The 17,490-nt window shown below is 40.7% G+C and overlaps 1 long non-coding RNA gene across 1 annotated transcript in view; it reads right to left on the reverse strand.

Annotated features, from left to right (window-relative positions):
• The window catches only part of LOC117874278, a 29,316-nt gene extending 13,475 nt beyond the window's left edge, over window positions 1-15,841 (reverse strand). The window contains exons 1-2 of the long non-coding RNA XR_004644931.1: window positions 15,744-15,841; window positions 2,689-2,894 (exon numbers count right to left, since the gene is read on the reverse strand). This is a non-coding gene — a long non-coding RNA (uncharacterized LOC117874278). The remainder of the gene's footprint in view (window positions 1-2,688; window positions 2,895-15,743) is intronic.
• Window positions 15,842-17,490: the final 1,649 nt, after the last annotated feature.

The raw sequence follows: 17,490 nt of genomic DNA on the forward strand, positions 1-17,490 counted from the left end.
TAGAGGAGGACAGGGGAGAGCTCGTGTGCATGTGGGGGGTTGAAGCTGTGTAGAAGAGGCCTTTGGAGGCCTGGGATAGAGAGAGCTCTTGAGGAAAAAACTGTGGTTGTGAGAGAACTTGAGTGGCGGTTAGGGCTGCCAACTTTGTAATATTTAAAAACTGGACACTCCAGTAGGAGTACCGGAGCCTCACCTGCCCTGCCCCTTCCCCCCGAGGACCTGCCCCTGTTCACTCCTCTTTCCTCCTCCCATCGTTGCTCGCTGCTCTTCCCCTCTCTCTCCCACCTCTGCTCGGGTCGGGAGGGACTTTCTTGCGGAGCCAGGGCTGGGCGCTGCAGCCGCCCAACACAGTTAGGAGGTGGCCCCGGCTAAGTAGGGGCTGGCACAGGTGGTGACTTGGGCCTCCCCCCACCTGCAGTAACCGGACAGTGGGCGTCCAGTCAGTAGATCTGACCAGATACTATCAGGTTCCCTTTTTGAATGGACTTTCTGGTTGAAAACTGGGCACCCTAGTGGGGATAGACTAGAGGAGAGCTAAGAGGTCTTCAAAATATCCAAATAGCATATCTTTGTCCTATGAAAAAGCTGGTACCAGCTAGTATTTGTGATAAGGGCAGGTCTAAGTGTAAGGAAGAAAATTTTCAATGGTATTATCAAGGGTGTATAACTTGGCTAAGATTGGAAGGAGGTGCTGGAAAGGGGGTGGGAAGATGACAGAGCGCACGCTCAATGAAGGAGAAAAAGAGAGAGCTACAGATCTTTGCAGAAGAGTCCAAGACCTTGTGAGAACCAATGTGAGAAACTGTTCTGAACTGACTTTTATTTTTACACTCACTTATTGTTTTCATTCTGCAAAATGTAGGAAGATCTAGTTAATGTCACTCTTATGCCTCTCACTGGAGGAAGTTGGGTGTATTGTACAGTGATAGACTATCAACTGCAACAGCTTTATGTTGGCAAAACTGGAGAAATGCCTTAAAGCCTTACAGCAAAAGGAGGTTAATTATTTACCTGAAAAAAGATCAGCTTTCACAGAATAGGCCAAACCCATCCTTCTGTTGAGTGAAATGGGTTTATACCAGCAATGAATTTGGCCCAGTACAGCTGGGTCCCAAATAACCATGTTCACTAAATATATACAAACATGCAAGGCCTAGCTACAGATGTATCACCCTCTGACTGGCTTCTGGCATCTTCTAAAAATACAGAATCCAGTGAGAGCCACTAGAAGGCTCACAAACTATTTAAAGGAACACTGTTCCATTCCTACACAGTAAAGCTACGATGACCCTAACACACAAGAATTTGGGGTCTAATTTTGATCTTGTTTATATCCCGGAGGTGTAAGACTGGTGCAGTTGACAGGAGACTCAGGCCGTCTGTGTCCTTACATAAGGATAATAGGGAAAAGTCAAGTCAGGCCATGGCAGTTTGTGTCCTATGGTGCTCTGTGGATACCATTGCATTAATCCACTTGGCATAATAGGCTAATCAAAAAAAGGTTAAGACTCGGCATGCCAGGTTTGCTTGTTTTCATCTTGAATCTGTAAGGGTTTGACTGATTATAATGCTGTTTAATAGTTGCTGAAATCTCTCTTTCAGAGCTACCTGAACTGATGAGTCTTTTAATTGTTCAGAAAATGAGAGTGAGCATTTAGCTGTTGGTACATCTGTGCTTGAATTCTGTATCATTAACATGTTGCTCTTAAATGTTATCTGCACATATTGTATAAGGCTAAATTCTGCTTTTGGACATTCTGACTTTAAAGGGTTGCACAGGTGTAATTGAAAGCAGACATTACAAGTTGCACAGGTGTAATTGAAAGCAGACATTTTCTGACATTACAGGTTAAATTCTACAGGGGAGGTACAAAAAAGTGTGCATTCAAGCATGTAAATACTTGACATTGTATGGTGCAGAATGTGAAAAATAACAGGAGTAAGAGGGTTGGTCAAAATTACTAATATGCAAATAGGAGAGGAGAGGTTATGGCTTCTATGTTTCTACTTGATTCTTTGTCATGTACATCAAACCTGCAAACAAAATAAAAATGAAAGTGGAAAGTGAAAAATGATGGGTTAAACTTTCAGAGATCTAGGTGTGTTGGGACAATGATACACGTATGTGCATGACATGCCTATTTTCAAAAACCCTGTCAGTACTCCAAGACAAGTTGAAAAGTCAGAATGAACTAGAATGTCCAAGCTCTGGCCTTGCATATATTTTGGGTGCATGCGCATGTATTCAGCCTTGCCTGGGCCAGCTGTGGGGACTGAACCTGAGACCTTCAGTGCTTAAAAGCCTGAGGTGTGTCTCTCTGCGCCAAATGAATAAGTCTATTGGAGGGAAGCAATAGTGGACTCACCAACTTATGTGGACTAGCCACTGGAGTGGGGATAGAGATTCACATTCTCCTAATAGGGGTTACATGGTGATAATGAAAAGGGTGTCAGTGCCAGGTTGTTTTGCTGACTGCTGTCTCTGTGCCTCCTTGACTTTTCCTGCCCTGAGCTCAACAGGCCTTAAACTGAGGGAGGCAGCATCCACTGGGATGTTCTGTCAATCCTGGGTGAGTTACAATTCAATTCAAGAAAGTAATTTCACTATAAAACTGTGCTTAAAAAACATCAGCTCCTGCAAAATAAATAAATAAAATAAGTAGGAGAAAGGTCATTAGACAATGGCACCTTTTTCAACAGTCAACACTTCAGTTAGCGCTAAACCACTGAGCTGTTGTGCTTACTCCTCTCCCCGGCTGTGGGACAGAGCGGTTGGGCAGAACGGCTTGGGCTGAGGAAATTGCTGTCCCGGACCTGCTTCCCCCTCGCATTGGTTGTCTTCGTGCCCATCTCAGATCCCAGATGGAACATTTTTCCCAGCTATTTGCAGGGTGCTTTGGTTAAACAGAATATTTTTGGTTAACAAAAATAATAAACAAAACCCAAAGTTTTAAACTGTGGGGAAAAAACCCTACTTTTCTACTTATAGAGCCTGACCCCAAACGCATTATAGTCTATCCATTGAACCCAGTGAGCTCTGGGTCAGCCTTTACTTAGTTTTCATTCACATGGTCTCTTCTGGCTGAAAGCTCTCTGAAACTATTAGATCATCTCATCTGACCTCCTGTACGTCACAGACTATTACATTTTACCCAGATACCCCTATATCTAGGGCCCTACCAAATCACGGTCCATTTTGGTCAGTTTCATGGTCATAGGATTTTAAAAATTGTAAATTTCATGATTTCAGCTATTTAAATCGGGAAGCGGTGACCAGCATGTCCCTGTGGCCTGTGCCACTTCCCGCAGTTCCCATTGGCCAGAAATGGCAAACCGCGGCCACTGGGAGCTGTGGGCGGCCATGCCTGCAGACGGTCAATGTAAACACGGTCCCACGGCCTGCCAGCAGATTACCTTGACGGGCCATGTGCGGCCCGCAGGTTGCCCACCACTGCTTTAGGCTTTCTTTATACATAAACAGTCTCAAATCCCTTTTCCCTTTGTGCATGTCACCTTTAAAATAGAACTGGTCACGACATGGTGACAATTTTGGTGTAAATATTTAATCAGGCAAGAGCAACAGCAATTAGCATAATAAAAATAATAATGTTCATGTTCATTAGCATATATTAGTGTGACATCCTGGGTGTGGCCAGGCAGCTCTGTACATGTATCCTCCTGAGTGGCTTTTCATGAGACCATGGAAAGGAATGGGCAATGAGAGCTGGTACATGTGTTCGCCAAGGCAATAGGTGCTATGTAAATAGGTAAATACATTTAAAAAAAAAATCGCTTGAGCTAAAATGTGCCTTTTTAATTCCTCCTTCCTCCCAGAGTGAGCAAATGGAAATCAGAGCCTGTCTGTAACATTAGTGTCATCCTTGTCTCAGAGCTCCTACCTTCTGTTTGTACGTTTTCCCCATTGCATTGTTACAGCATTGCCTGTGTTGGACACTGCATCAGTTCCATTTCATTCACACCTATCTCATTCCACTTCACCTTCTTTTACATTGAGTACTAGACCTCTCTTCTCAGTGGCCTCCACAGTTCCCAGCTTTCCAGGTTCCAGTCGGAGCACAATGCTGCTTTCGGCTTCCTTATACATAAAAATGAGCGCCTATATCCGCCAGCAACTTCAGTGATTCCCCATCATTTGAGGATCTCATTCAAAACTGCCTGCCTTGCTTTTTAAAATTCTCCAGGGGCTCACTTTTAAGCTTGCCTCTCTCTCCTCCTCTCCCTGTTTCCTCTTCTTATCCAGTCCTTTCTCTATCCTTCCATGCCATTCCCACCACATAGAGTGTACCCCTTTGCAGCTACTGTTAGCTTGCAATTCCTACCTCTTCTACTCCATTTCATCCTAAAATCTTAGATGAAAACACATCTTTTTTCCCCTAGACTTTTTTTTGCATATAAATTATACTTTGTTCTTCATATATCATATATTCGCTCTGCTTCTGCTATTTAGTATTTAACTGAATATTATCATAAATGATACATTTGCACAGATTCTTGGGGTGCATGTTTGCATGAAGGATGCCATACAAAATAAAATTGCATTGTATGGAAAAACATTTATTAAGTGAGATTTAATAGATTTCACCATGCTGCCTGAGTGCTCATTATCCATGTCTTCCAAATATGCCAACAATGGCCATGTGCATAGAAAATCATTTATAAAACTCTCTATATCACAATTTACCAGCAATGTTAAATTAGGGGGCTTAATGGATTCCAAAACAGAAATTCCTAGTGTGGTTGTACTAACAGCAAGTTGCATTAAAAGGGCTATTTTCCTCTACTGGGATTTCAGTAAAGAGACAATGTTTATTTTTTCAGTGGAAAATTGATTGTAACTAAGAGGATACTTGGCTTGAAAGTGGGGAATTATCATATCATATGATTAAATGAAAGCTTACCTTGTTATAAGGTAACTAGACATATCCCAATAGAATTGAGACAATGTTTGATTAAGCCAGATTTTCCTACTTTATATTCAAGGAACAAATTAAAGAATAATTGAGATCCTTTTCAGATCTTTTATAAGCTGAATATATAAAGCTGCAGCTCCAGGTGGCAAAGCAATTAGCTGATGAATAAAATCAACCACACTGTCATTCGTCAGATGTTTAAATTCTATAAACCAGATAAATTAATGTGTTCCTTAAGCCAAATAAACGGTCATGCTCTTCACGTTACCACAGAAATCCCCTGGGGATGAGGTTTGGAGCATGTTGATAAAAGCCTCGGAACTATTTAATCAGAAAGGTCATAATTAAGTTGCCCATTTGATTTTGCTAAAACAAATGTTCCCTTTTATTAAAAGATGGCTATAATATTGTTTTGTGCTTTATAAACTCAAGATAGGAATTTAAATCAACACTGACATGGTGGTTAAATGCTTATTGCTGTATTTCAGGATTTGGGGCCAAATTCTACTTTAGGGGCTGCACTGTACCTATGAGGCATAGCTCTGAGCAGGGGTGGCATGGAACTGTTTTGAATCAAGGATTGCTGCAGTCCCAATCCTTATCCTAACTCCCTTGGATACAGGGAGGTAGGGTGTGCAGTGAGTCTCACTGATAACTAGTACACAGGATAGTTTAACATTTTGGGTGTATAGTACCTCTTAAAAATTTTTCTCCGTATTCCTTGTATATTTATTAGATGTTTTAGGAAACTTGCAAGTCCTTTGCTATGGAGACTACAATACACCATGGGCTGGTCTTCACTATGGGGAGATTGATGCTGCTGCAATCGATGCAGCAGGGATTGATTTAGCAGGTCTAGTGAAGACACACTAAATCAATGGCGGAGTGCTCTCCAGAAGACCCCGGTACTCCAGCTCTCTGAGAAGAGTAAGGGAAGTCGACCAGAGAGCGTCTCCCGTCGATACAGTGCAGCGAAGACACCGGACTAAGTGGACCTAAGCTACATCGACTCCAGCTACATTATTCACTTAGCTGGAGTAGTGTAACTTAGACCGACTTACCTTGACAGTGAAGACAAGCCCCACGTGTAGGCACTAACCGACCTTTACAATGTCTTACAGGCCTGCCCTATGCACCTGATAACTTCCACAGTAGTAAGCAAAGAGCTTTACAAAGAACACCGAGTAATAACTGCATTCAAGAACTTACATTGGGTCCTGGAATTTTTTTAATCACTCAGCAATCCAGGTTCTTGCAAGTAACTGCACTAGCTGTTTATTCTTAGAAGATACTGAGATACTGCAATCTCTACAGAGTGACAAATGTGGACTAATTTTTTTATGGTGCATATTGTACAAAGTCTGTAGAGATGCCTGAAAGAGCTTGTAAATTCCACACACTGAATAGTTTCCATTCAAGGTACTTCCTAGATCCACTGACTGGAATGTCTAAATTCAGTGATAGGATTGACAGGGGAATTACAATCACTAAGACTGTTGGGGAGCAAGGAGGAGCCCCACATAAAAGTCCTTCTTGCAGAAAACTTCTTAAGTAAAGGACACTTGAGTAGGCCACTTTCTTCCCTATGGGTGTTTGTGAACGATTCCTACCAAAAGCTTTCCATGCAGAATGTTTTCTATGCATTGGGCTTTTGTGTGGAAAGCTTTGCATGGAGTAGAAGTCTTTCTATAGAACCACCTTCTAGAAATGTAGTAAGTTTTGGGCTTGGCCACTTCCTTGGTAGCATCCTCCCCTTCACCTGGGCTCCAGACAGCTAAAAGTCAGAGGCAGTGGGTTGTCTGAGTTGGGGGTGGCACATGTCACCCCACTGCCTCTTCACAGACCAGAGCCGAAAGATGATACAGCCACAGGCTGTTTAGCTGCTTGATGTTTATGGGGAGAGGATGAGAGTTGAGAGGACCCTGACAGCACAGCTCCACTGGAGTGTTCTTTATATCCTCTAATGCAAGAAAAAGAGATTCTGTTATGTAATAAGAAATCTATGCACGGGGCAGCCTTACATTTCTTTGATGTGGGTACAGGTGGGATCTCCCACCGGGAAGTGGAGGGTGGGCCGGAGTGAAGATGTATAAAACATCAAAACTTGAAATTTCCTCACTGTCAGGCATTTAATTGTTTTTTAACTAGAAACGTCCAGTAGCTTTTTCAAAGCAAAAGACTGTGTCAACTTTAACTGTATCGTAATGAAGTCTTTTTTGTTTGTGAATGTAAAATACTTTGGGTGGTGACTCACAGTGACCAAGTGAAAGGTGTCCAAGATGGGGTATAAAGGCTTTATTGCCCATTGGAGGTAATTTATTTCTATATCCATGGGTCAATAGTTTTACCTATACACTAAAAGTGACATTCTGTGGTCTGTATGGCCCCAGTCCAGCAGTGCACTTAGGCACGCGCATAGTCCTTTTGAAGTGAATGGGTTACACATGTGCTTAAGTCAATGGACTACACATGTGCCAAAGTGTTTTGCTGGAGATATTTGACTAAATATTTATAGCATTAACATTAATATTATTCTCATAGCACCTACAGGTACCAGCAAAAATCTGGGCCCCATGGTGCTAGGCACCATACATAGGGAAACAGGACTAGCTTCAAAAACTTGTAGTTCAAATAGATGAGATAGACAAAGGGTTGGGAAGGAAAACTGATATGTGAAGTGACTCACTTAAGGTCTCCCAGCAGGCAGAGCTGTGAATACAATGCAGATCTCCTGACTCCCATCCCAGGTAGGACGGCCACTCAGACATTTCCAGAATATCAGACATTTCAATACCACCGTATGAAGTCATGCTGCACAGAGAATGCCATTTTGAAGAGTACACCATTGAATCTGTGCTGCCGTGACCTCACATGCATGGTGCATGTGAGGTCATGCTAGCAAAGGTGGAGTGGCGTGCTCTAGCTCAGTGGTTTGAGCATTGACCTGCTCAACCCAGGGTTGTACGTTCAATCCTTGAGGGGGCCACTTAGGGATCTGGGGCAAAAATCTGTTTGGGGATTGATCCTGCTTTGAGCAGGGGGTTGGACTAGATGACCTCCCGAGGTCCCTTCCAACCCTGATATTCTATGATTCTCTGTCCCTCATCTGATACCGGACAAACCACATCTGGTTTTGTCTCACTTCGTGATGAGGGACCAACCAGCCAAAAAGAGGACAGTCCAGTTTAAAACCAGATAAATGACCTGCCAAAGTCCAGGGCTCAGTGCGCTGAACCACACTGTATCCTCACCAAAAAGGCTTCACGGATTTTGGGCCAAATTCTGCTCTCATTTACATTTATGAAACTTTATTGCCATTACTCTGGATTTACACCGGCATGTAGGTGAGAGCAGAATTGGTCCCTTTGTCTCCATTCTGCTGAGCATAACGGCAACGATGTCCCTGTTGCTGATATTTGTAAAAAATGTGAATAGTGACATGAATTGCTGGCTGCCCTTAGCCGGAGTGGCCAAATTCTGTGATTTCTTGACTCTGACATTCAGTGTAAGCTAAACTTTTATTAACGAGTAGCTGTTACTTGAGTTGCAAGTATTTTTGTTGAAGTTGAATGCGGAAGATGCTATTGATTTAGCTGCAGGTTTAAATTAATTTTTTTTTATCGAACTTTGTGATAATTGTACATAACTGCAAGCAGTTCAGGGTGAAGTGGTCATTATCTCCGTGACAGTAGTCAAAATGAACAGCAAACCTGTATTTAAGCTTGATGGGAATGTTAAAACTTTTGGCAGAATGTAAAATAATCATCTATCACAGGACACTGCTCTAATTGAATTCAAGATAAAAGCACAACAAAAGTTTTCCTTCAATCACAGGAGAAGTTTATAGAAAATTGCCTCTGCTGATTTGATATTTTTTTAAAATAGCAGTGTTTGACAGGCCATAGTGCAGACCCGAGGTGGCTGGGTGTCTATCATATCCCATAAACTGTAGGCCATGCCCCTTGTGGATGTTGTACTGAAACTGATGTTGTTCCTCTTCCCTCGTACTCTCGACATTTTAATAGCAATTTTAACTCATCTGCATTACAGAATGAGCCAGATTTTCAAAACAGCTTAGCTCCTTACATAGGTCCTGATTCAGCAAAGCATTTAAAGACACACCTAACTTTAAGCTTGTGAGTCATTAATTTAAATCCACTGGGAGGATGATCATGCTTAAAGATAAGCCCATGATTTGCTTTGACAGGTCATCTAAATGGGAGCTGCACTCTTTTGAAAATTTGGCCCCACTTGTAGTTGCTGGGCCTTTTTGAAAATGTGGTCCTGTATATATGTGTGTATATATAATATATATATATTCATCTGTGAGTGTAAAGGCCACGTTTTAAAAGGTAGGTAGGGTGCCTAACTCCCATTGAAATACCTTTAAAAATCTGTCCGTAATTGTCAGAATTTATAATGGAAATTCTTCATGCTTGCAGTATGAGTTTACTGTGCTATGGAAACCTTAACTTTCATTTCCTGATGTGTATGCCTACATTTTTCACGTCAACATTCCATTAATGAAGATTTTAATATTTAATATCTTGGTTTTTGAAAAAAGGGATTAAAAATAGAGACCCCCATTTCCCCCCTTCTATGGCATTTGGGAGCTGTGAAGATGTTTTATGTGACTCCATAAAATTTAACCACTCAGGGTGGACAAAATTCTAGTTATGAGGCTACTGTTTTTGCTCAACTCCTTAGTGATGTAGGAAATTATATAGCTTAATGTCCAGTAACATTTAAGGATGTGCATGCTAGAATCATTTCTTTGTAACTTATCATTTAATTCCTTCACTTTTCACACTCATAGTCTTATTTAGCTAGAACTACATGTTCTACATGTGAAGTTTCATGTTTTATGTGGGTTCACACATTTTGAGTTACCCATATGCCAAAAGTCTCTTAATTTAGTGGAAGAGAATTTCTCCCCCATTGGATAACTAAAAATAGTTGAAGGGATTTTCCTCAAACTTTCCAAAAATGTGTCTTCGGGCTGAGAGCAAGCAAGGCCAAATTGAGCCCAACGGGATAATTTTTTCAGGAAGTCTTGAACTCCTGAAAACCTGTTTAATTAACAGAAGTGACGCTTCTCCATTCTTACCTATCAAAGAGCCTTGCCGCAAATTCGATATAAAATAATACTCCAAGAAAAATAGGTCTAATATTACCAAACTCATTTTATGTTAATATATATGTACATCTTACCTAGCAGAGTGTAGATAATATACGTGTGTGCATTTACAGCAAATGGGAAGGCAAAATAATGTCATGGGGCAACAGCTGCATAACTCATGAGTAGCAGAGCAAAGCAGAACCACATGTGGTCTTCTTTAATGAGAGAAAACACAGAAAATGGTTTATAGTCATCCTCCCTGTATGTTGTGTGCTATTATTGTATATACCATACTCTTCTTTTATTATAACCTTAGTAAAACGTGCTAGACTATGCCACAGTAATGTCCCAAATGACTGCAGCAATCCTAGAGTGAACTACAATTGTTTGGATCAATCTCATGGAGGACTGATCTTGTGATAATGACCTTAACACAACTGCTTTACATTTTCATATGCTGTAATTTTACTGAGAACAATAGGCTGTGTCCAAAGGTGGGTTAAAACAGTGTAGCTCCATCGGAACTATGCCAATTTAAACCAGCTAAGGAGTTGAACCAATGGGCTGCATTGTACCATGAGTTTCTAAGCTGAAGTTCCCACTGAAATCAATGATAAATTGTGCCTAATAATCAATGGCGCAGTAGGTCCCAGTGTTTTTTATTTTTTATTTCTTCTCAGCAGATTATTTACCCTGGATGTATGAACAGGTAGGAATTTTTCTGAAGCATTCCATGTAGTATTTTCTGGGGAATCCTAACTATTCTTTCTTTAGACAACTGAATTCATTCAATTTCAGAGGTTAAATAAATTTGAATTAACTACATATATATCAATTAAATGTGTATAAGGTGGACAAGTGGAACAATGTCCATTTAAGATAGTAGGGAGACAAGGTGGGTGAAGTAATATCTTTTATTGGACCAAAACTTCTGTTATGGTATTAATATATTATATTATAATATAACTAATTAGTATAATACTATATATTATATAATAATAGAGATATTAATTATATTAATATATTATAGAAGTTGGTCCAATGAAAGATATTACCTCACCCACCTTGTCTCTCTAATATCCTGGGATCGACATGGCTACAAATACGTGGTATACAGATAAGGACAATGTCAGATATAACTTTGAAATTCCTGATTTTTGTTGGTTTGTGTCAGAACCTTCACATTACTGAAAAGGTGCTATTTTCTGGACTGAAAAAAGTTTGGGGGAAAGTTTTTGTAATTCTCGGCTGCAGGTTCTGCTCTCCGTAAAGCAGGTACAGATCTGGAGTAAACATATTACTACAGCACTGTGATGGGAGCAGAATTGGACTTTCTGATTTTGTGCCCATAAAAATGTATGTGCAAGTGAAAATGTGAGCAAAACTGTTCTGAGAGGAAAAATGAGGGATTTGCACCCCCATCACTCACCTACAGTATCTGATTTGCATGCACAAATGCCTGGCAAGAGAGACCAACTTCTGTGGGTGCAAATACTTGTGCTTGCGTTTTCATAGTCATACTATTGAAGGCCATTGTGGATAGCACCTGAAAATGTGACCTTTATTAGTTTGTTCACTTGATAGCTATTAGGTTCACTCCTCTAGCAGCATCTGTTTGAGCTGCGTTATGTACACATTTGCATACAGGTAGCACATTCTTAAACATCTATGGTCTGATTGCAATGGGCTCTTGTATGAAGAGAGTGCAGGGGTACTCCTCCATCTGTGTACCCATTAGCAGCAGTACACTGCACCTTGGAGAGGAAAATGTTGCCTGCTCACTCCTATACACTGGGCTGCTGAGGAAGGGAAGGTACCTGCCATCCCTCCCTGTGTTTCCCCTGACGTGGCACAGCTCTGACCCAACCCCAATCTGGACTCTGTGTGTTAATAAAATTTGGCAGTAGGGAGGAGTATTCTCCTTTTGATGGATATATACAACTCCTGTATAACTTACTGCTTATTCTACCTGCTAAACTGTATAACAGGTAATCGGTGGTGGCTATGGGATTAACACAGTTAATTTTAATGCCTCTGAAGGAATAGCTGTGAAGTCTTGGGTCAGTAGTTGCATGAACTAAGGAGGATTTGCCTGATGCACCATAATGTGCTCTTAGAATGCCTAAGAACCATTTGCATTTTTAAGTCTGTATTCATTCTGCTCTATCCGCTAAATCTGGATGGTTAAATATATATTTTAAGTGTTTTATGACCTGGGACACTTTAAAAGTAAGCTATGTGCTGCATTGGCTGATCCCCCTAGTTTACTCCTCACTAGGATGCCATTTTTACTTTCATAAAGTCCTTCCAATACCTGAATATCCTCTTTTAAATGGTAGATATGAGAGCTGCAGCCTGCAAACACTCTCAGATGATCAATTTCCTTCTTGCTGATACTCCAGTAGCAACCCCCGGGATACCTGTTCTCCCTTCAGTCAAGGTAGTACTTGTGCACATCTCTTCCCTTCTCCCCACACTGAACCAGTCTGCTTTATTGATACAAGCTGTCAGTCTGTTAGATTTTCCAAAGAAGCCTTCTTACTAAGGGGTCTATGACCATGTTTCTATATTGCTTACTTAGATGTCTTTTCCATATCTAAAAAGTGATATGTTAAGGACAAATAGCCTCAACATTTCAGGTTAAGAAATAAAGGTTTTTTTGGGGCGGGGGGAAGGGGGGAATGAAGCACAAAAGCATCTGAGCTGTACATCGCAGCTGTTTTTGCCTCCTCCTAAAAACTCATTGAATTGATTTGCAAATTTGCTTTAAAGAGAATAAATTACTCTTAGGAGCATGAGACATCACAGTTTAAATGTCAGTCTGAGGTTAATTCAGTGTATTAAAATAAAATTTCCTGTACAGAACTCTGAAGAGTTATGCGTTGGATATTTACTGGAAATTCTATTAGTCTTATTAGAGATGCAAAGAGCAATTCTATCAAATATACAGATAGTATACAATTATTTTTTCCAGTCACTTTTCCATTTTACTCTGAATTAAAGCCCATTATTCAATAATAGCTTATAATTTTATAGTGTCTGTCATCTCAATTGACTCAAAAGTGCATTATAAATTAAGTGAATTACAAATGATGGTCCCAATCCAGTGTATAGTGCTTGCTTCTGAATATTTTCACTGATTTAGTTGGGTCTCCTCACAGCAGCAAGTACTACTCCGAGTAGTGTTTCCAGGATCAGGACCTACATTCATACAAGAATCATGCAGCCATTGCTGGTGTGAAAAGTCAGTAGGCAGGTTGAAAACCAGTGCCCTGCATGCTGCACAACTGAAAGTTTGTGTAAGTACATCTGGGCACACCCCCTGCAGTGGAGATCTGTATTGTTCAGGTGGACAATCATGTCCATATAAAGCAGACAGAACTTTTTAAGGTGTCTTCGAAAAGATCTACACATAGTAAATGGCACAGAATTCACTTAACCTACTATAGCAGCAGTTTCACATGTATTAATTGCTAGGTGTTTACTGATAGAATGCCTGGACAGTTTGGGAGTTCTGCTATGACACATAGGTAATGTCAGATAAAATCTTTTCCTGAACTTCACCATTTTCATTATTATTTTAAGTGCAAGGAGGGTGCTCAGTATACAAGAAATAAAGGCCCAGTCCCCGATTTATCTAAGTGAGGGACCAGACACTGCTTTATCGAACACTGTAGTCTCGACCCCATTCTTTTTGTTTCTCCCTAGAAGCCACACGGGAGCAGTGTGGGCTAGCCTTTGAGAAAGGCATTGCTATTCTTTTCCTCTGACGACTGAGCTTATCTGTCAGAGGGTATCTCAGTCTGAGATATAAGCACACAAAACTGATGACAAGTAAAATATCTCTCAGAATATCCATCTTTCACCTTGCAAATGCTCCTTTGTGAGAAATCAGATTCTAAGTAAAGGCTAGTCAGAATACTTACTATATTGAATGAAATAAAGGATAAAGCCTGTTTATTGTGCTACTGCATTCCATGATTGGATAATATGAAGGGAAAAAAAGATTCGATGATTATGATGAGTCCATTACTAATGATCAGCTCATAAATGGAAGATGGTGATATTTCATTTCATAGCTCTGACAAGATATACTTACAATAAAATCTACTTGGGAAAAGTCCTCAAAAGCCCGATGGGATGGGACATCAGTGTGAATGTTTAATGGTTACAAGCTTCATTGACAGAGTCAACGTACAGACTTTTACAAGTTTATTTAAATAGCCTTCGACCAAGAATCTCAGTGCAAGCTTTTCAGTATATTTCACTTTGCAAAGGCATGCTCTTGGTCTTTAAATTAGATCTTTTGCAAAAGTTCAGATCTGTACAAGGGTGGAGGAGCTGAGCTTGTAAGCATCAGGTTCTAGCAAAGAAAGTGAAAATGAAACAAACAAATACTGTCTCTTTAATGCTCCATCCTTTGCATCTGAAGAAGGGGTTTTTTACCCACGAAAGCTTATGCACAAATAAATCAGTTAGTCTTTAAGGTGCCACCGGAGTCCTCATTGGTTTTGTAGCTAGTTCCAGAAGCCTGAAATGGCTGAAAGTAAGATGAATGCTCATGAATCTAATCAATGTGCTGTCTTCTCTCCTGACACACCTAACTCCTGAGTGCTTAGCAAACTTTCCAGTCCCCACTGTAATATTTGTTGCATTTTCCCTTTCCCCAGATCAGAGAGCAAGGTCTTTGATTCTATCTTGCAGGCTCGCTGACAGGGGTTGGGGGACAATTGCCCTGGGGCCTGGACAATTTAAAAGGGCCCCAGGCCCCCCAGCCACCACAGCGGCTGTGGTAGTGGTGGTGGCCAGGAGCCCTTTTAAATCGCCCAGGCGGGCCACAAGGCTCTTAGGCATGTGTGGGGTGATACCAGAGGCGGCGATCCCTTTCTAGGGGGCCCATTGACTGTTCTGCCCTGGGGCCCAGAATTGCTGTCGGCGGGCCTGCTATTTTGAATGAGGGATTTCATTTCAGCAGCTTTCTTAGTAAACCTCCAACCATGCATGAAAAAGACGACCTTTCCTGTTGTCTTGATCGTATTCCTAAAGTCACTGTTCAGGCTGACTCTAGTGGTGTGCATGCAGCCTTGTCACTAGCAGTGTTGCTAAATCTGACAAGGGTTGTTTTTTTTTCTTAAAATCCCAGCTCCTGGAATCAAGGGATTACATGAGAATCTCTGCTGTCTTGCAATAAAAAAGAAGTATCCAGACCTCATGGTTGTGGAGACAAGCTTTAAAATATTATCTGAATGCATCCTGAGGGCCCACAAACCAGAAGGCAAATAAAAAGAACCCAAATTTATTATTTTTTAAAAAAATCATTATTCATAGATTCCAAGGCCAGAAGGGACCATTGTGAAAATCTAGTCTGACCTGCATAGCAGAAGCCATAGAATTGCCCCCAAAATAATTCCAAGAGCCTACCTTTTAGAAAAACATCCAATCTTGACTTTAAAAATTGCAAGCGGTGGAAAATCCACCATAACTCTTGGAAAATTGTTCCAGTGGTTAATTACTCTCACTGTTAAAAATGTATGCCTTATTTTCAGTCTGAATTTATCTAGCTTCAACTTCCAGTCATTGGATTTTTTATAGTTGCTTTCACTTCCCCTTTAAACCAGGTCAGTTTTTTTTAACAATACAGCCTTCTTCCTTGATTTTAAAGCCAGTTTCAAGTTTCGTAGGGTCCGACTCACGATTTCTGAATGCGCGGGGTTGGCCATTCTGGATTAAGGCCCCATGGGTTTTGTGGTCTGCCAGACCACTCAGGCTCCTGATTTCTGGTTCCAGAAACTTAGAACAATTTCAGCATGTTAATATGAACCTACTTATAAAATAATATATTTTTCGTAACTACTGTAAATGAAAAGGATCTGTATTATTGTCTTCGCAATTTTAGGCCCCAATTCTAGAAAGCATCCCCTATGGAGGCAGAGTGCTTAAGCACATGCTTAAATGATCTTTATTTTGGAAATCACTTAAGCAGAAGTTTAACTTGAAGCACGTGCTTACTGCTTTTCTGAACTGAGATCTTAATGGGCATATTGCGGACTTCTGGTTCTCCCCTCCCTCTCAAAAAACCCCACACTCCTGTCATTTTTTTTATGATGGTTGTGTTTGTCTGTAACATTGTGTAAAAAAACAAACAAAAAAAATCTGTTTGGTTCACAGGAAGTTGATTCAGTTAATAGTTTTTTTCCTCCCTGTTTTAATAATTGTTCATCCAGTGACATTTTGCTCTTAAAAGTCTTGCACTAACCTTTGGTTTTGGAAAAAAATCAGGCAATCTGACACTTAAAAAGGGAGCAGTGCAAGTATCATTGTGCCCACTAAATGTTTAATGCCAGATGGTGATTCACCATTGGTAGTTCAGGAAACCTCTGATAGTGTGATTCTGACCCTAATTACTAATTAACCAGACTCTCAAAGCACCCAACTGAAAAGTCCTTGGTAGACAACAGCAGTTCAAGACAAGAAGCTTCTGTCATTTCAAGAGCAGAGCATTCCCAACAAATAATACAATCAATAAGAAAACACATGAGATGTGATGTTTCATTAAATGTAGATTGCAGTGATCTTTACGTCTCCCTGCATTTAGAAAGGAAGACACAAGGAATTAGCACATAGTAATTTAACAGGATCAATGTAAAACCCTTTGTATACAGCCTCTTCGGCTCTCCTTACTTGGGCAAAACTCTTAATGAAGTCGTAGGGCAAATCTTGATGTCCTCAGTCAGGCACTGGTTTCTGTGGGGGGTTTTGCGTGAGGAAGGAGCTCTGAAGGAGTAAACAGAAGTTTTAAAGCAATGGTCTGAAAGGAAGTTCAGCAGATTTTCACTTGCAGCCCCCTTGCTTGATTCATCATGAAATGTTTAGCAGCAGCAATTGAAAAGGGACCATATTTTTTCTGACCCCAATCTCCCTATATTGTACCACTGGCAAACAGGAGGAAACATGTCCATCATTCAGGAGCCACAAGACTTTTGTTATTCTCTTCATAAGAACGGCCATACTGGGTCAGATCAATGGTCTATCTAGCCCAGTACCCTGTCTTCTGACAGTGACCAGTGCCAAGTGCTTCAGAGGGAATGAGCAGAACAGGCAATCATCAAGTGATCCATCTCCTGTCTTCCACTCCCAGCTTCTGGCAAAACAGAGGCTACAGACACTTCCATTGATAAATGTCCAGTCACGTAGCTTTATTAAAATAAAAAATCATATTAAATGATTTATTGGCAGTTATAAAATGTAAAAATAGGACATGATATTTTAAGGGCTGGGCCTTCGTCTTAGACAAACTGGCATAGCTCCACCAAAGTCAGTGGTGGTAGGTCAGTTTACACCAGCTGAAGAGCTTGTCCTAACTTTGTTCACAGTTTTATATGGCATTTTTCCAGCATGAAAACATAGTGGAAATAATAAATTGCAGTGCTAGTAGGCTTC

The sequence above is a fragment of the Trachemys scripta genome, chromosome 3 (genome assembly GCF_013100865.1).
Source record: "Trachemys scripta elegans isolate TJP31775 chromosome 3, CAS_Tse_1.0, whole genome shotgun sequence".
In the NCBI taxonomy this organism is placed as follows: Eukaryota; Metazoa; Chordata; order Testudines; family Emydidae; genus Trachemys; species Trachemys scripta.